The sequence below is a fragment of the Lampris incognitus genome, chromosome 21 (assembly GCF_029633865.1).
Source record: "Lampris incognitus isolate fLamInc1 chromosome 21, fLamInc1.hap2, whole genome shotgun sequence".
NCBI classification, from domain to species: Eukaryota; Metazoa; Chordata; class Actinopteri; order Lampriformes; family Lampridae; genus Lampris; species Lampris incognitus.
This window is the reverse complement of record NC_079231.1, coordinates 20,219,496-20,237,428: the sequence shown is the minus strand read 5'-3', so window position 1 is coordinate 20,237,428 and position 17,933 is coordinate 20,219,496.

Sequence of the window (17,933 nt, the reverse complement as noted above, 5' to 3'; positions counted from 1 at the left end):
CATGTGTGGTTTGTATATCCATGTGCATGTGTGTGCGCGCGTCCACGTGAGTGTGTGTGTCTGTGTGCATGTATGTGTGCGCGTGCGTGCGTGCGGTTGTATGTGCGTATGTGTATGCGTGTGTATATGCGTGCGTGTGTGTTTGTATGTGCACGCGCGTGTGTGTGTGTGTGTGCGTGTGTGTGTTGGAATAAAGAGAAAGAGAGCGTTCTCGTGGGGAACTTCAAAAACCAACACGAGTAAATGAGATGATGCAAGCGCGTGTAGCCGGTGGCCACTTAATTAAACCGCCGCAATAACAATTTAAAAAAAAAATGATCCAGGTCTGCGGACGAAAAAAACCCAGTTCGGAGACGATGTGAACCTCGTTGTAAGGGACCGCATGGTCGGTATATACGCCAGTGCGTCTTTCTCTGCAGAGCAGGATCGCTGTGAGCCCCCCACGGGTGCAGAGGGTTATGCTAATTTCAATTTAGCTTCTTATTTTTGGGTGTGATTAAAGCTTGGGTGAGAAAGTGATTATTTTAGCTCCTTGAAACATGATGATGATGATGATGACGTGGTGACTCTGTAGGCCGGAAGTTAATATCGCGGCGTTAACAGTGTGGGTATGTAGTAGGATGCAGGAGACAGAGAGAAACAGACCCGGACTACAACCCAGGCGCAGCAGCCGTTCTTGTTCACGTGCCGTCAGCTCAACCGGAAACAGCTCCCGCCCTTGTAAAAAATGGCCTCCTCAAACCAAGACCTAATGTAGCGAATTCGTGGGGCAGCCGGGAACTGCCGCAGCCGGGACGCGAACCCGGGTCTCCCGCATCGCGGGCGACCACGTTAACCAGTCGACTACAGGGTCCGACTTTTTAGCCGAGCGCTAGCGAGACCGCTTGGTCTATAAAGTAGTGCACATGGCATCGATCTCCGCACAGCTGTGCAGTGACGCTGATTGTCACGTCCTCATCGGAACCACGTTTCAGGCCGTTTTCCTGCCGGACTCGTTTCCAGCAGGGGACGTGTCCGCCACGGCACCAGTCTCCAATCCTGCCAGGTCCAATAAATCCAACAGCGGTGTATATGCAGACCGGAGGGCGTCCCCCCCCCCACCCTCCCCTCGTTATTATTACGTAACCTGACTCCGTAATCCAGATGGATAAAATAATGATTTATTGATTGAGAAAAGCCACGCGCTTCAGCTTTACGCGGTTTGTTAGCTAGCTCAGGATCTGCGTAGCGTGCAGGTCTTGCGGACGCACCGTGTCGGTGTGGGGTCTTGGATGGAGCGTCCTTGCGTCATGTCCGCAGATGCCACCGGTGATAAACCTCAATACGCTGACCCAATTTCACAAGACGGGTGGAGGTACGAGGGCCACGCTGCCAGACTAATATTCATTTTCTTTTTCATCCCGATGCCATGACCGGGATTAGGATTAAAAGTGTTCAGGACTGAGGTTCGGTAACTGGCTCTGATTAATCCATCGTTTTGATTTGATAGGATTTTCCTGTCTGTGTAGCATGACCCTAAATACTCCGCTTTACATAATCGTACCTTTGAAGGGTGCGCTTTCATAACACAACATGTTATGAAGGGTGCGCTATTGCAAGAGCAACAACGCAAAACTGTTCTCACTCGCCAACAGGTGACTACACACATGCACACACATGCACGAACGCACACACTCATGCACACGTGCATGCACGCACGCACACGTATTCATGCACGCACATGCACACGTGCATGTACACACACGCACACACTTGGATGCACACACACACACACACACACACCTGAACAAACACACACTCTTGCACAGACATACACACCTGCACAAACACACGCGCGCACACACACACACTTTTGCAGAGACATACACACCTGCACAAACACGCACACCTGCACAAACCCACACACATCTGCACAAACACACACCCACACACCTGCACACACACCTGCACAAACACACACACATCTGCACAAACACACACCCACACACCTGCACACACACCTGCCCAAACACACACAAACCTGAACAAACAAACACACACACACACCTGAACAAACACACATATACACACACCTGCATAAACACATACACACACCTGCACAAATCCACACACATCTGCACAAACACACACCCACACACCTGCACAAACCTACACACACACCTGAACAAACACACACACACACTTGCACAGACATACACACCTGCACAAACACACACAAACCTGAACAAACACACATACACACACACACCTGAACAAACACACACACGTACTTGCACAGACATACACACCTGCACAAACACACACTTGCACAAACACACACACAGACACTTGCACAGACCCACACCAAACACACACAACACACCCACACACCTGAACAAACACACACACGCACTTGCACAGACATACACACCTGCACAAACACACACTTGCACAAACACACACAGACACTTGCACAGACCCACACCAAACACACACACACACCCACACACCTGAACAAACACACGCGCCTGCACACACGTAGCGCTGTGCAGTCCCTCAGCAGCATGCGTAACCTTTAGGGGAGCGCTGCTCCAGTTATCTCATCCATCACTGCGGAGCAGCGCCGCCGCCGCCGCCGCCCCGCTGCAGCCGCTCCGCTGCGCAGCGTAATGTAAAAAGGGCGTGCGTATTAGATCTCGTTTGGCGTGTTAAGTGCGTTAACTAGGAGGAATTAGCGCCAAATGAAACCGCCAGAGAGCGTCGTGTCATCTGGCTGCGGAGACGTTATTACGGACCTCGTACGAATGTGGAAGGTACCGGGGGACCAGGCGCTTATTGAATTACACCGAAATTAAACCATTAGAGAAGAAGGAGCCATCTAACGGGGGGCGGGGGGGGGTAACAATGGGACAACACCGGATGGAGAAATGATAACGCACGTGTGGAGATGTGCTGCAGATGTTTGGGAAGGACACTGCGCCGTCCTCTGTCCTCTACCCGCTGTACATGTCTCACCTCCCCCCCCCCCTTACAGCCGCGTCCCGTTTGACCTGTTGTTCACGTTGTGTTGTTGCTGTTCCTGGTGGACTGACCGGATATGCTATACACTCACACACACACACACACACACACACACACACACACACACACACACACACACACACACACACACACGCGAGTTTTCTAACGTTTTAATATGTGTGTATATGTGTGCGTGTGTGCGCGCGTGTATGCGTGTGTGTCTGGTTGTGTGTGTGTGTGTTTATGTGTGTCTGTGTCTGTCTATCTGTCTATCTACTATCTGTTTGTGTGTGTTTATGTGTGTTTGTATATGTGTGTATGTATGTTGTTGTGTCTGTATGTGTATGTGTGTGTGTGTGTGTGTGTGTCTGGTTGTGTGTGTGTGTGTATCTGGTTGCGTGTGTGTGTATCTAGTTGTGTGTGTGTTTGTGTGTCTGGATGTGTCTCTGGTTGTGTGTCTGTCTGTCCATCTATCTGTGCGTGTGTGTGTGTGTGTGTGTGTGTCTATCTATCTGTGTGTGTGTGTGTGTGTGTGTGTGTGTCTATCTATCTGTGTGTGTGTGTGTGTGTGATTATTCCTGTTCAGACTAAACTCGTCCCTCCTCCAGTAAAAGCTGCTGCTGTGATAAAGCAGGCAGGGCGGCTCGTGGCGTCCGCCGCGCAGCGCGGCACGTGCCGCGGCGTGGCGCGGCGTGTGTGCTCAGTTAACGTGGGAGCACGTCACGAGTTCACGGCAGTAATTATACCGCGTTACGCTGTAAACATGTATCTGCATGTGCTGAAAGTTGCTAATTGCTTTGGACCGAACATTTGATTTCAAAAGAGCGTTACGTTGAAATGCTGCTGAAGACACAGGGACCCCGGTGGGGTGAACCGAACGTGAATATGCAAATATTCAATTTGCATCTCTCAAATTACTTAGGTGCCAATAATCAAACACAGGCAATCTAATACAAACACAAAAGCCTCATTAGCGGAAGTCAGATTTGATTGCGAGTCCCACAAACGTGTCTGTTTTCCACCTACTTCGTCTCCTTCATCACTCAGGATCTTCCTCAAGACGGATTAATCCCAGCAAGGATTCCGGCTTGGAATCACCGGATGTGACGTCGGGAGCGTCGGAGGCGGGATAACAACGTTCTCCTCAGACCACCGAGGAAGGACCAGGACTCAAAAGAAAGACCTGGTTTTGAGCTTGTTGACCGTCTTCAGGCGCGCAGGAAGATCTTTAAGTGGGGGGGGGGGCTGCCCACTAAAATAAACGGTGGGTGCAGCCCCCCCCCCACTACTGGGGGGGCTGTACTCACCACAAGGGGGAGCTGCAGCCCCCAGCCTCCACTTTCTGCATTAATGACCATCGTCATGCCTTTTCATCATCGTTTCATCCATCCATCCGTTATCCATTATTTTCATCCATCATCCATCATCCATCCATTTCAACCATCCATTCATCCTTTCAATTTTTCATCCGTCCATCCATTTTCATCCATTTCCCTTTTTTTTCTTTCATTTTTATCAATTTTCCATTTTCTATTTTCCCAATTTTCCATTATCCATTTTCGTCCATTCTTTATCCATCCATCCCTCTTTTTCCTCGGTGCCCTCCTACCAAAGATCTAAACGTGTCAGAGGCCATTTGTGTACAGTGAAGGATGTACATCTGTGTGACGCTGTTGTGTAACATCACCGAGTGTCAGTGAACATGGTGCACTTTGCAGGAGACACATTAGAAGGTGACATGTCTGGGTGGATAGAGGGATCAGAGTTGAGAAGAAAAGGGGAAAAAAACTTGTTATGCGTTCAGTCCTACGCGACGATCGAACCCAAAAAAATGTTAGCATGCACATAACCAGTAATGATCTATTGCTCTTTTATTATTGACAGGTAGGGGTTAACATCCTGTCCTGTCAGTCCTACATTGACATTATGAGCAGAATTTTCACACACACACACACACACACACACACACACACACACACACACACACACACACACACACACTATAATAATATGTCAATTTTTTAATAAAACCATCATTGCTGAGGCTGCTTGTGGGGCCTTGATTCAAGTCCGGGTGTCAGTTGAATTTGCAGGCCTTTCAGGCCTTTTTGAGTATTTTTCAGTAGTTTGTGTTTCTCTGACATTTTTTTTCTGAGGGCTCTTAAAATCCTCTTGTTCATGCGTGTCATTCAGAAGCTCCGTGAAGTTCATGCTCTGTCAATTTCACATTGGCAGAATGGATCTTCCTTCGAAAGCCTAAAAAGAAAAAAAAAACTGCTTATTTCCCTTTCAATATGTTTTCCATTTCTGTGTCGTGGGGAGAAGTGAAATATGTGTTTGTGGCCCAAATATTGGGCTGATGTGACTATTGAATGTGACAGCCAAATAAAAGCCTGACAGAGAAAGGCAGTGGTAACCATTTGCAAAATATATATATATATATATATATATATATATATATATATATATATATATATATATATATATATATAATTTATTAATCTGGTTACTTGACATATCAATTCTGGTTCAGCTAGCTCATTTAGCATGGAAATGATGTGAGACATAACTTGTTCGCTGAATTTTTATACTTTTGCACCCTCGAGCTTGCGGTAATGCTGCACCATCTATATATGTACGGGTGTGATTCAATATGCTGATGACTACATCATACAAACCAGTCGACTGTGCACCATCTGATAGCGGTAGGTTGTGTAGCACCGGATACAGCAGTGTGAGCGTAGTCAGTATATTTAGTGTGTGTACCATTTGACTGTCAGTTCTGATCAAACTCAAAAACGATACCTTCAGATATGACTATGCCAAGCTAGCTGTTAGCATGGTAGCTAACATAGTGACAGCCAATGCTGTGTGTACGCTGTGGCATATAAATGAAGCGTTTTTGTTGCTTTGTTGCATGTTTTCCGGTGTGTTTTCTGAGGAATAGTTTAAAGTAATGTTTCCTCAGAATTAATAATATCCCTGCCCCATTAAGTCCAATGAACCGTCTCTCCTCCAGACTCCAAAATTAGCAGTTAGTCTGTTTAGTAAAATATCTTCAACGAATTTTGCCAATGACACACATTTAGTTTCAATGATTTTTTAACACACCACACATTTCAGATTCCGTGTACCATATATATTATCATTCATTTTGCATATATTATTGTTATTATTGTCATTATATGCTACATATTTCTAACTGTAGTAGGCTAGTGAAAGTCAAAAAGTTCATAACCCATTTGTTTAGGCTTTTTATTTCATCTGCCAAGGAAGGATTGGCTCAGATTCACCAGTGTCTGAGAGATAGACTAGTAATAGTGAAATACAGCAAGTTACAGATACTTTGCACTTCACTGATCTCCTCGGAGGAAGTTTGGTATTCATTTTATGGGGGGAAACTGCTTAAATTAAAGTCTTGTACTTGACCAGATTTGAAAGGTTATCAGAAGTGTGCACCGTCTGAGACCAAGTCAAGTCCGGGTCTTGTGCTCGGCCTCAAGATGAGCCATTATTCAAGTATCACAATACTTCATCTCACTGCTGATAAATGCAGGATAGCTAAAAATACAGGAGTTTATTCAGACCGTGTAGCAGTACGACTGAACAATGATGACTTAAAAGATATCGGCCTGGGGAATGGTGTGTCTGACGTTTTTTGCAGCCCAGAGCTCCTACCCCTTCGCACGTCTGCACAGCCCTGTTATTGAATGTGGGTTGACAGCTGCACAGGATGACGTCCATGTCTGGGAGCTGTCCAGTAAATCGTCCAAGTCTACCGATGACCACGGAGCAGCTCCGGCAAGCTGAGTTGCCTGGTATTATGGACATTTATACGGTGTTACTCACTTTCCTCGCCCCGGCCTTCTTTTTTGACCCTGACCTGTGAATTACCAACAGCTAGATCCGGATCCAAGCTGTTCTTGTCTGGCCTTCGGGCTAACCGCTGCCCTTGCGTACCAGGAGATAAACAACTGCAATCTATCTGTGGTGCAATTTACAAAAAGAAAAAGTGCCATCACACCCCAGTTAAATTTGCTGAGATTGATACCCAGAGAGAACCAGAAGCTGACTCACTGCTAAACTGAAGTGGCTTTGCGATGGGTGTCAAGTCCTCCTTTATTAATCACAAGCCTTTAAGGATTCGCAGGATGCTGAAAGACAATTGTGTTTGAAAAGAAAATAATCAGTCCAGTTTTAAGGGAACCATTGTGAGGGTACTAGCTCTATAAGATAGTGTAAAGCGGAAAAAGAAGTTCTTTAGGGAGCTCCGCACTGCAGAATGTTACTTTGATTCAGTGTGAAGCGTTCGGGCTGCATTGAAATACGACAGCCTAGACGTTAAAATGACGCTTCACACCATCTCTGCCGCAACAACCATGAGTCATATGCAGCCCAAACCAAAATGTAAATGTTGCTGAATTTTAAATGTTGTGTTCTGAGTATCTTTGGCTATTAAAAGATCATTAATACGTTGTTTACCAACCACAGTTATGTATGTAGGAAGTGGCACTTTCTCCATATTCAGTAGCCAGTAATGGGATTACTCCAATGCTGCTTGCTAATTAATGCAACGATAAGACATTAGTGAGCAAAAAAAAAAAAAAAATACCCAGCTCAATTACTTTTTCGCCATATTGTAGGTTGTCAATACTCCAAAACAACCCCTCTCAGCCCTTACGATAACGCAGTGGCGTGTCCAGACTTTTTTTGAGTGGGGTGGCTGAAGTGGGGCGCTGATTTATGCAGGGTTGGCTTGAAGCAGGGCGTCTGGGGGTCCTGCCCCGGGACATTTGAAGCATCGAACACTTTCGTTTCCTGCATTCCGGTGATTTTTTTATGCACCAATTTGTGTCTTTTCTGCATCAATGTATGACCATTTTTGTCTCCACTGCCCATATCTACTTTTTTCTAACATTTAACGACAAATAGACCCACCAATCACAACACAACAGAGTGGCACTGTTCAAATGTAATATAGAGCTTCCATACTTTATTCTTTAGATAAATTGTACCTCCACAAGTAGGATACATACAAAAGTAAACAATGCGTATTAAAAGAGTTCAAACTAAGACCCGCCTCTGACTGGGCAGATAGCCAATCATAGGGGTGGCACCTGGGGTGGCCAATTAGATTCCAGGGGTGGCATGTGCCACCCCAGGCCACTCCCTTGGCACGCCACTGCAATAACGAGGTATCGTCTTGAATTCGTGGAGAAGTTTTAAGTGATGAGGAGCTTCAATAGGACGCCAGAGAATCATGGATAATACGTCACATTTGTTTAAGCTGTGCAGAGTGCCAGGTGAACGGGGTTTACAGTGCTCGATCAAGACGATTCAGAACATGTCGGCTAAGTTGCCAGTCAGAAACAACTTCCCCGCAATTTAAGATGCATGGATTCATGGCATTCGTCGAAGGGGCAGAATGCACTTACCCAGGGCTGACGGAGACAGAGACTGAGAGTGATTGGAGCAAGAATATGAGCCATGCCTGGGGATCGTGAGACAATGTAAGGTAGTGATCTAACAGCTCGGCTAAAGTTGTCTGACAGTAATTCCCATTACACCAGGCCCTCCAATCAGCGCTGTTCTCCCTGGATCTGGGCCTCCCCAGGTTTTACAAACGACACGTCTTGGTATAGTGTGGCCCAGCCGTGTCGCCACTCTGTAGGGCAACATTAGCTGCGAGGAGCAGATGACGTGCCAAGAGCCCCATTGTATTTCCCCACACAAAACAATCAAATAATTCACTTACCAGTTTTGTTCCGAGTCAAGTTTATGTGTTGGGGGGGTAGCTCGCGCAGGAATTTCTGAGCAGTAATTTACAAAGCAGTCTTGACAAAATCACTTTAGAGCATTGGGCTGTAGTTCAATCTACGATCAGACTGTTGGCAGTTAGCATCTTGCTAGCGATAGGCTTGCTGAGATTAAAATACAGTCTCGTAATTCATACCTGTGCTATGAAAAGATAGCATTTAACTGATATATATAAATAAATAAATATATATATAAATATAAATATATATATATATATATATATATATATATATATATATATATATATATATATATATATATATATATATATTATATATATATATTAAGGTGACCCAAATGGAAATAGGGAAAGGGGAAAGGGAAGGGGAAAGGGAAAGGGAAGGGGAAAGGGGAAAAGGGAAAGGGGAAAGGGAAGGGGGAAAGGAAAGGGGAAAGGGAAAGGGAAAGGGAGGGTAGCGTAGCGGTCTATTCCGTTGCCTACCAACACGGAGATCGCCGGATCGAATCCCCGTGTTACCTCCGCCTTGGTCCGGCGTCCCTACAGACACAATCGGCCGAGTCTGCAGGTGGGAAGCCGGATGTGGATATGTGACCTGGTCACTGCTCTAGCGCCTCCTCTAGTCGTTCGGGGGGGAGGGGGAACTGTGGGGAATAGCGTGATTCTCCCACGCGCAACCTCCCCCTGGTGAAGCTCCTCACTGTCAGGTGAGAAGTCCGCAGCCCTCTCCGGATCGGCAGAGGGGGTTGAGCGGCCAGTGGGACGGCTCGGAAGAGCAGGACAATTGGGGGGGGAGAAAAAAATAATGGACTGGGGCTTGGGACAGTGAACGGGGCAGCCATCTTGTGACTATGACGTTACTACAAAACGATGTCAGACCGTGGCACGACGTTGGAGCAATAACTGCCTAGCGAGGAAGCCAGCATGTTGAAATCTAGTCCGATCTGCATCCATCCCTTCCCTGTAGCGCCAGCTGTGCTCCGACTCCCATCCAAAGCAGCTGATGTACTCTGCTGGACACTTACCTTCTATACTCCTGGAATAAAAAATAAATAAATAAATAAACCTTGGTGAAAGGGGGGAGGATATTGATCCTTTGTCCCCATTTAAGGCTAATTATCCACTCTACAAACAGTTCCTGTTATTGACGTCCTGCTCTTCATCCTTGCTCATCACAGCAAAGGAAACCGCAGCCTCTAAAAGTCCACTAATGGCCACCGCTCCGACAGGAAGGAGTCTCTCCAGCCATTTCTGCACTGCCACACCGGAGTCTGCGCTGTTCCCCTACTCCTCTTCGCACATTGAGCTGTGTTACTGATACTTGGTAATTTTGGGGTGTTGATGTGTACATTCATCCATCCATTATCCAAACCGCCTATCCTACTTACAGTCGCGGGGGACGCTGGAGCCTATCCCAGCAGTCATTGCTTGGCAGGCGGGGAGCCACCCTGGACAGGCCGCCAGGCCATCACAGGGCCCTCACTTTCACACGTAGGGGCAATGTAGTGCGGCAGATTCACCTGACCTGCATGCCTTTGGACTGTGGGAGGAAACCGGAGCACCCGGAGGAAACCCACGCAGACAACACGCAAGCTGCACACTGAGGACGACCCTTAAGGTTGGACTACCCCGGGATTCGAACCCACGACCTTCTTGCTGCGAGGCGGCCACGCTAACCACTGCGGCACCGTGCCGCCCTAAATGTGTACATCCTTACATAAAGCAAACGTGCCTCTTGAAATGTAGTTTCTCACCTGTGATAAATGGGGGAGCCTATAGCTCCCCCATTTATAAGGAAGTGAGAGAATGTCCTCCGCCAAAAAAACGACCCCATTGGTCGTTCGTACATACAGCTTATTACGAACTTTAGATGCGTTTTAAAGTTAAGCGACCTCTGGCGGTCGCGCTGCCAATAGCAATATCAGTTACTACACGGTGAAACACGCTGACTTCATATTCTATTGTTCTCAAATTGGTTTAATCACTATTTACTGACTACCGACCTTTATTAGCCTGTCTACGAGGCGTTGTAGAAAGGATGTCGACAAGCAGATAAAAACCCACAATGCACAGAGGCGAAAACTATCTGTGGGCATATCTCCTGCCGCCGGTAGGGGCGCTAATTTGGGAAACGCTCCTGTGGGTCGTATTTGAGCGTATGGCTTGGAGGACTTGTGTAGCACCTACGTTAAATGAGGGAGTCTATAGCCATCCCATTTATAATGAAAGAAAAGACAACAGTTTCCCAGAACTTACCTATACTTAAAAAAGCAATAATAATAACAAAAGATAATAATAATAATAATAATAATAATAATAATAATATAACAACAGATATAACAATAATGTGTTGATTTTGTTAGGGGGGAATCTAATAAAAAGTTAAATTGATACATACATATATCCATACACAGATCCATCCATCCATACATCCCTCCATTCATCCATCCATCCAGCATGCATACATACATGCATACATCCACCCACCCATCTATCCATCCATACACACAGTCATTCATCCATCCATCCATGCATCCATCCATCATGCATACATACATACATCCACCCACCCATCCATCCGTCCATCCATGCATCCATCCATCATGCATACATACATACATGCATACATACATACATCCACCCACCCATCTATCCGTCCATACACACACCCATCCATCCATCTGTCTATCCATGCATACATCCATCGTGCATACATACATACATCCACCCACCCATATATGCGTCCATACATACCCATCCATCCGTCCATCCATGCATCCATCCATCATGCATCCATACATACATGCATACATACATACATCCACCCGCCCATCTATCCGTCCATACACACACCTATCCATCTATCTGTCCATCCATGCATACATCCATCGTGCATACATACATACCTACATACATACATATATACAATAACTGAATAACTGAGATGACCAATCAAATATTGTAAGTGCGATTCCTCTGAAGGGAGACAGGGGCAGGATGGGACCACACATCCGTCGTCATCTATTCGGGGTGGGTGGGTGGGGGTGGGGGTGGGTGGGTGTCAAATAACCTCACCTGTGGTGATAAATAAAAACACGTATAGCCACAGTGTCCTTGACACAACCTCTTAGCGGCGATGAATTGGCAGGGTCGTTCATAACAAACGGCTGCATTATTCACCGCAAGGTGTGCGGCGCGTTCCGGCGCAACCCTGGCACGGGCGCCGGGCGCCGGGCGCGGGACCGGTACCGGGGCCGCTCGCGCAGAGACGGCCCAGCCATGTTAATGAAGGAACATTCATCTGTTCCAGTGGCTTGATAAAGCGGCGCGCCAGCCCCGCTAATGGATTAGAATTTAATATGGGGCCCGTTTTTATTAAAACAAGTGTCCCTCAGGAAAACGCTGGGCAACGGTTTGTTGAGGTAAACAACGCTCGCAGGGGTGAGGAGCTTTCTCTCTCTGTTACACCCACCACCCACCCCCCACCCTCACCCCCACCATCTCTCTCTCGCTCACACTCTCTCTCTCTCTCTCTCTTAGTATCTTCATTTCTCTCACCCCATATCTCTCTGTCTCTCTCTTACCCCCACCTCTTTCTCTCTCAGTATCTCTCTCTCTACCCCCATCTCTCTCTCTCTTTCTTTCTCTCTCTCACCCCACCCTAATTCTCTCTCTTAGTCTCTCTCTCTACCCCATCTCTCTCTCTCTCTCTTTCTCTCTCTCACCCCACCATAATTCTCTCTTAGTCTCTCTCTCTCTACCCCATCTCTCTCTCTCTTAGTCTCTCTCTCACCCCACCATAATTATTTCTCTTAGTCTATCTCTCTCTACCCCATCTCTCTCTCTCTTAGTCTCTCTCTCACCCCACCATAATTCTCTCTCTTAGGCTCTCTCTCTCTACCCCATCTCTCTCTCTCTTAGTCTCTCTCTCACCCCACCATAATTCTCTCTCTTGGGCTCTCTCTCTCTCTACCCCATCTCTCTCTCTCTTTCTCTCTCTCACCCCACCATAATTCTCTCTCTTAGGCTCTCTCTCTCTCTCTCTCTCTCTCTCTCTCTACCCCATCTCTCTCTCTCTTTCTCTCTCTCACCCCACCATAATTCTCTCTCTCTACCCCATCTCTCTCTCTCTTAGTCTCTCTCTCACCCCACCATAATTCTCTCTCTTAGTCTCTCTCTCTCTACCCCATCTCTCTCTCTCTCTTAGTCTCTCTCTCACCCCACCATAATTCTCTCTCTTGGGCTCTCTCTCTCTCTCTCTCTACCCCCATCTCTCTCTCATCCTCAGTTTCTCTCTCGCTCAGTCTGTGTCTGTCTCTCTGTCTGTCTGTCTCTCTGCCTCCCTCCCTCCCTCCCTCCCCGCTCCACCCCTTCCCAGTCGACCCATCACTACACCAGAGAGGTGATTGATTCGCTTTCTCTCGTGACTGATGATAAGCTGCAAACTCATTAAGACGGTCTATGCCGCATCCTAAACGCATGTGACTTAATGTCCAAATCATTTACTCCCGCATCCATCTTGCAATTGCAGCGGCACATCATTTGAGCCGAACTGTAACCGTCGGGGTCAGTTAGTCAGTCAGGCTTAGCTGGGCTTAGTCCGAGTTGGCTCAACGGCTACCTCGTCACACTGTTTTGAAGAACGTCTCGAAAGCGGGAGGCTGAAACTAGAAGAAACTGCAGAAATGGCTGTGTTGCCTCTTCTCCGTGCTCCGTATTAAACACCGGGGTGGAATTAATTCACAGGGAAAAGCAATCACCAAGCTGGCCTATCTCTGCAGATAGGGAGACAATAGCGGGATACACGCACGCGCACACACACGCATTCACGCACGCACACACTCGAACACACGCATGCACAAACACGCACGCACATGCACGCATGTGCACGTACACTTGTGCATGCACACGCGCAAACACTTGAACGCGCGCACACCCGCGCCAATACACGCATGCAAAAACGCGCACACGAAAACACGTGCACACACATGCACGCACAGTCACGCGTGCACACACTCGCGCAAATACTTGCTCGCATGCACGCGCGCGCAAACGCGCGCACATATACTTGCACGCACACGCACGCACGCACACACAAAGGGGGGAAAAAACAGACAGGGGCGGCTCTCCTGTCAGACGTAAATATAAAGGGCGGTTAAATATGGCCTCTGTTTGGTCGCCATCAGACGGTCAGTCACCACAGTAAAATAAGATGACGTGTTTAACGACGTTGTTCACTTGTGTTTCTGGTCCTCTCTCATCACACAGCCTTGCAGTTTACGTTGGTTTGCTGCCTCTCGGTTACTGAACGGAGTTAAATCCTAGAGGTTCAAAGTAAATCAGCAATGCGGGTTGATTATGCAGTAAGTTCGGAGAGGGTGTGAACTGGATTAAGGGAGGAAGGCCTTATCTCCCCCCACATCTGACATCATCTCCCATACCTGCCTTGTCACGCAATGCAATACATCCGTTCGTATGACGCAAATCAAACGCGTGCTGACAGCTGCACGGGGAAGCGATCTCGTGAGTCTCCATGTCTGACTCGACGAACCCTTTCAGAATATCTATCAGAAAACCCCACGCTGACCTTACCAGCGTCGTGACACGTGAACTTTGACCTCTGAAGTACAACCTGTCAGCCTTCAGCCGGCCGAGGGGCTGCAGCGTCCTACATACACAGATTTAAAAAAAAAAGCAGAACCGGGAAATAAAAGTGGTTCATGCAGATCCCGGTTCTAGAGGTTAATGCAATTTGCAGATAAAAATAGATGCTTTCAGCCGCTTCTATTTTTATCTATTTACTATAATTACTCCCAATTACACTCGCCGAGATCCGGTAGGGGTGCCCTTCGGTGGCTTCACAAGTATTTGATGGCTTCGGGGTCGTGTTCGGCAGAGTGACGGACCTTCTTAACTTAACTTCGCATATGCAAATATGATTAAGGGGATGATTAATCGCACTCTGCGCCCCTGGGATTCGGGTTCGTCTGCCACGTGGTTGCCGTCATACTGTGCGGGGCAGGATCATGGAGAGAGGCTCGACGTGGCTGAACAAAGACTCTCAGCCTCGGGGGATCGACCGACCCCCCCCCCCCTGTTACCCAGCCGACAATGTCTCTCCAGGTACATCTGGAGACCTTGTGTCATCCCATTTGACAGACCATTACTCCCGAAGACGTCCCCCTTCTTGCACCGGACGGGGAATGTTGCTACAAGCAATGTGCACCGGGGCCAATACCCAGCTCCATCTGCACTGACGCGCGCGCAGACCGGCACGGCTGTCCTGCAGAAACGGTCGCGGCTTGTGCAAAGGGAACTGCTGCATCTCACGGAGACGTATGCATGTATCACATGCCAGCAAAAACCACAGCTCCCACCTGTCAAACTGGATAAATTAGGGCGTGTCCGGGTAGCGTGGCCGGGGGTCGCCGGTTCGAATCCCCGCGTTGCTTCCGGCTTGGTCGGGCGTCCCTACAGGGACAATTGGCCGCGTCTGCGGGTGGAGACGCCGGATGTGGGTATGTGCCCTGGTCACTGCACTAGCGCCTCCTCTGGTCGGACGGGGTTCCTCCTAGTGAAACTCCTCACTGCCAGGTAAAAAGTAGTGGCTGGCGACTCCACACGTATCGGAGGAGGCGTGCTGGTAGTCTGCAGCCCTCCCCGGATCGGCAGAGGGGGCGGAGCAGCCACGGGGGATGGCTTGATTTGATTTTGATATACCTTAATGATCCCCGTAGGGGTAATTACTCTCTGCATTTAACCCACCCTAGCTGTGTAGCTAGCAGCAGTGTGCAGCCGCCGTGCAGCACCCGGGGACCAGCTCGTCTTGCCATGCCTCGGTCAGGGGCATCAACCCTAACATGCATGTCTCTCTGATGGTGGGGGAAACCGGAGCACCCGGAACCCCCCCCCCCCACCCACCCACACCGCAGACACGAGGAGAACATGCAACCTCCACACGGAGGGCGACCCCTAAAGGTTGGACAACCCCGGGATCGAACCCAAGACCTTCTCGCTGCGAGCGCTAACCACTGCGCCACCGTGCCACTTGGAGGAGGCTTGGAGGAGTGGGGCAATTGCTCGGGGGGAAAATGGATAAATTAGACCTTCATCACAGGTCGAGGGTTTTTCATGTATAACTCCAGCCCCCCATACGTACCCCCCCCACCCCCGTAAGAGATCTCCGGGGCTGTTTCCATCAGCGGCACTTGAATCTGGGTGAACTTGTGCGCTTCTTTAAGGATTAACGGTCCTTACGCACGTGTGGAGGGCTTCATCGTCTCTCCTTCGCGATGGAGTCATATCTGAATATAGCTCCCAGTAAAAAAAACCCCGGGCCCCGGCTCAGTGGGAGACAATGGGCAGGTTCAGGGACCTCATTCATTCTCAGTCGCTGGTTCGTTTCCATGGTGACGTATCCATCGGAGGAAGGAGAAAAAAAATTAAATAAATAAACGGCGCCAGATAATCAAAGATCTTCTTACCAGCATAGGTCAAATACCCTCCATTGTCAGACACAATCCCGCGCGCCTCGCTGGGGTAATTTCATGCAAATCCTCTGATTTGAGAACGTTTGAATTGGTGACATCGGGGGTAATTTATCGGGCAACACTTAACAGTGGCTCCCCTTTTCCAGAGCCACTCGTGAGAAGAAGAGAAAGGGAGGGAAAAGAGAGAAAAACGCATGCAAACAATTGGCGCTGACGTTTCATCCGCTGAGGGCGGAGCTACATGTGACGCGAAGGCTGCAGGACGTCACTGGTTTAACTTCGCCAACTGAACTCAGTGCGCGCGCTGATTTGATCGATTGATGATTGATGACCGATTGACTCATGCAAGTACAATTCATTTACATGCGAGTCATTTTTTCATTGAATGCGAGTTGATTGATTGAAAGCTCACCGCGATCGGACCGATGATTGATTGATAGCTTGACAGCTTGATTGATCGACTGATTGATTGCACTTTGGGATGGTCTCTGACAATGAAAGGTGCTATAAAAATAAAATATTATTATTATTAATGATTTACAGTCTGGTTTTTAAGCTTCCTGCTGGCACAGTGGGATAAGAATGATCACAGGGAAGTCCAAAAATATCAACTGACAATCGGTAACACAGACAAAATAAGATACATATTAACGGGCACATATGGTTCAATGCACAGTGTGTGGATCGATGCGGACGTTAAGGAGTCAGGGGGACCATGATTGCTCCTCTTCATGGTATATCAAAGCGTACACCCCCCCCCCCTAAATGATCTCTTTGCTGTTGTAAACGTTCTATACAACCATTAGCACAGGAAAGGGTGGGGAGTAGTGGTGGGGGGGGTGCATCTCCCCCTAATGGTGGTTGCGCCCTCCCCCCCAGTAGTGGCAGCCGGGAACCGCCGCAACCGGGACGCGAACCCGGGTCTCCCGCACCACAGGCGTCTAGTTAACCAGTCAACTAAAGGGTCCGACCCGTTAGCCAAGCGCTAGCGAGTCTAGTTATCCGTGGTCGTTACAACACTTTTCCTTCTAGCTGGCAGCCCCCCCCTCTTACTTCAAACATCTTCCCGCGCCCCTGCATACAACCCCAAGTATGCGCAGATACGTAATAATTAATTTCCCGCCATAAAGCCGCCGCGCGATCTCTACGCACACTTTCTCTGAAATCATCAAACTTGCAGTAGCTAGTATAAATAGAAATACATCTTTATTGTATTGCAAACAGCAGCCACGTGTATATCCATATTTCTATGAACTAGATAACGAGACGAGGATATCTATTTAAACTGTGCGCCCAACCACTGGCAACGCTGTCGGCCATGCCAGCTCTACAAACCCAGCTGAGTGCGTGTGGTTTTTAGCATTTTTTTTGGGGGGGGTGGGGGGGTGTGATTTAGGATATTTGCTGGTTCTTAATGGCTCAGCCTGGTGTTATTCTGCTGGCAGCGGCGCAGCCCGGGGGTATGAACGGGGAAAGCGCGGATCCGATCCCCGCAACACCCGCTATTTTCATCCTTGTTGAAGTGTGCATTAGCAAGGCATTTAGTTCCTACATAATACGCTGCAGGGCAACCACTCTGGACGGACTGCAAGTATTTTTCTCTCCAAAGAAGAAAAAAAGAAGAAGAAGAAAAATCTCATTACGCTATATGATGATTGAGTGCTCGA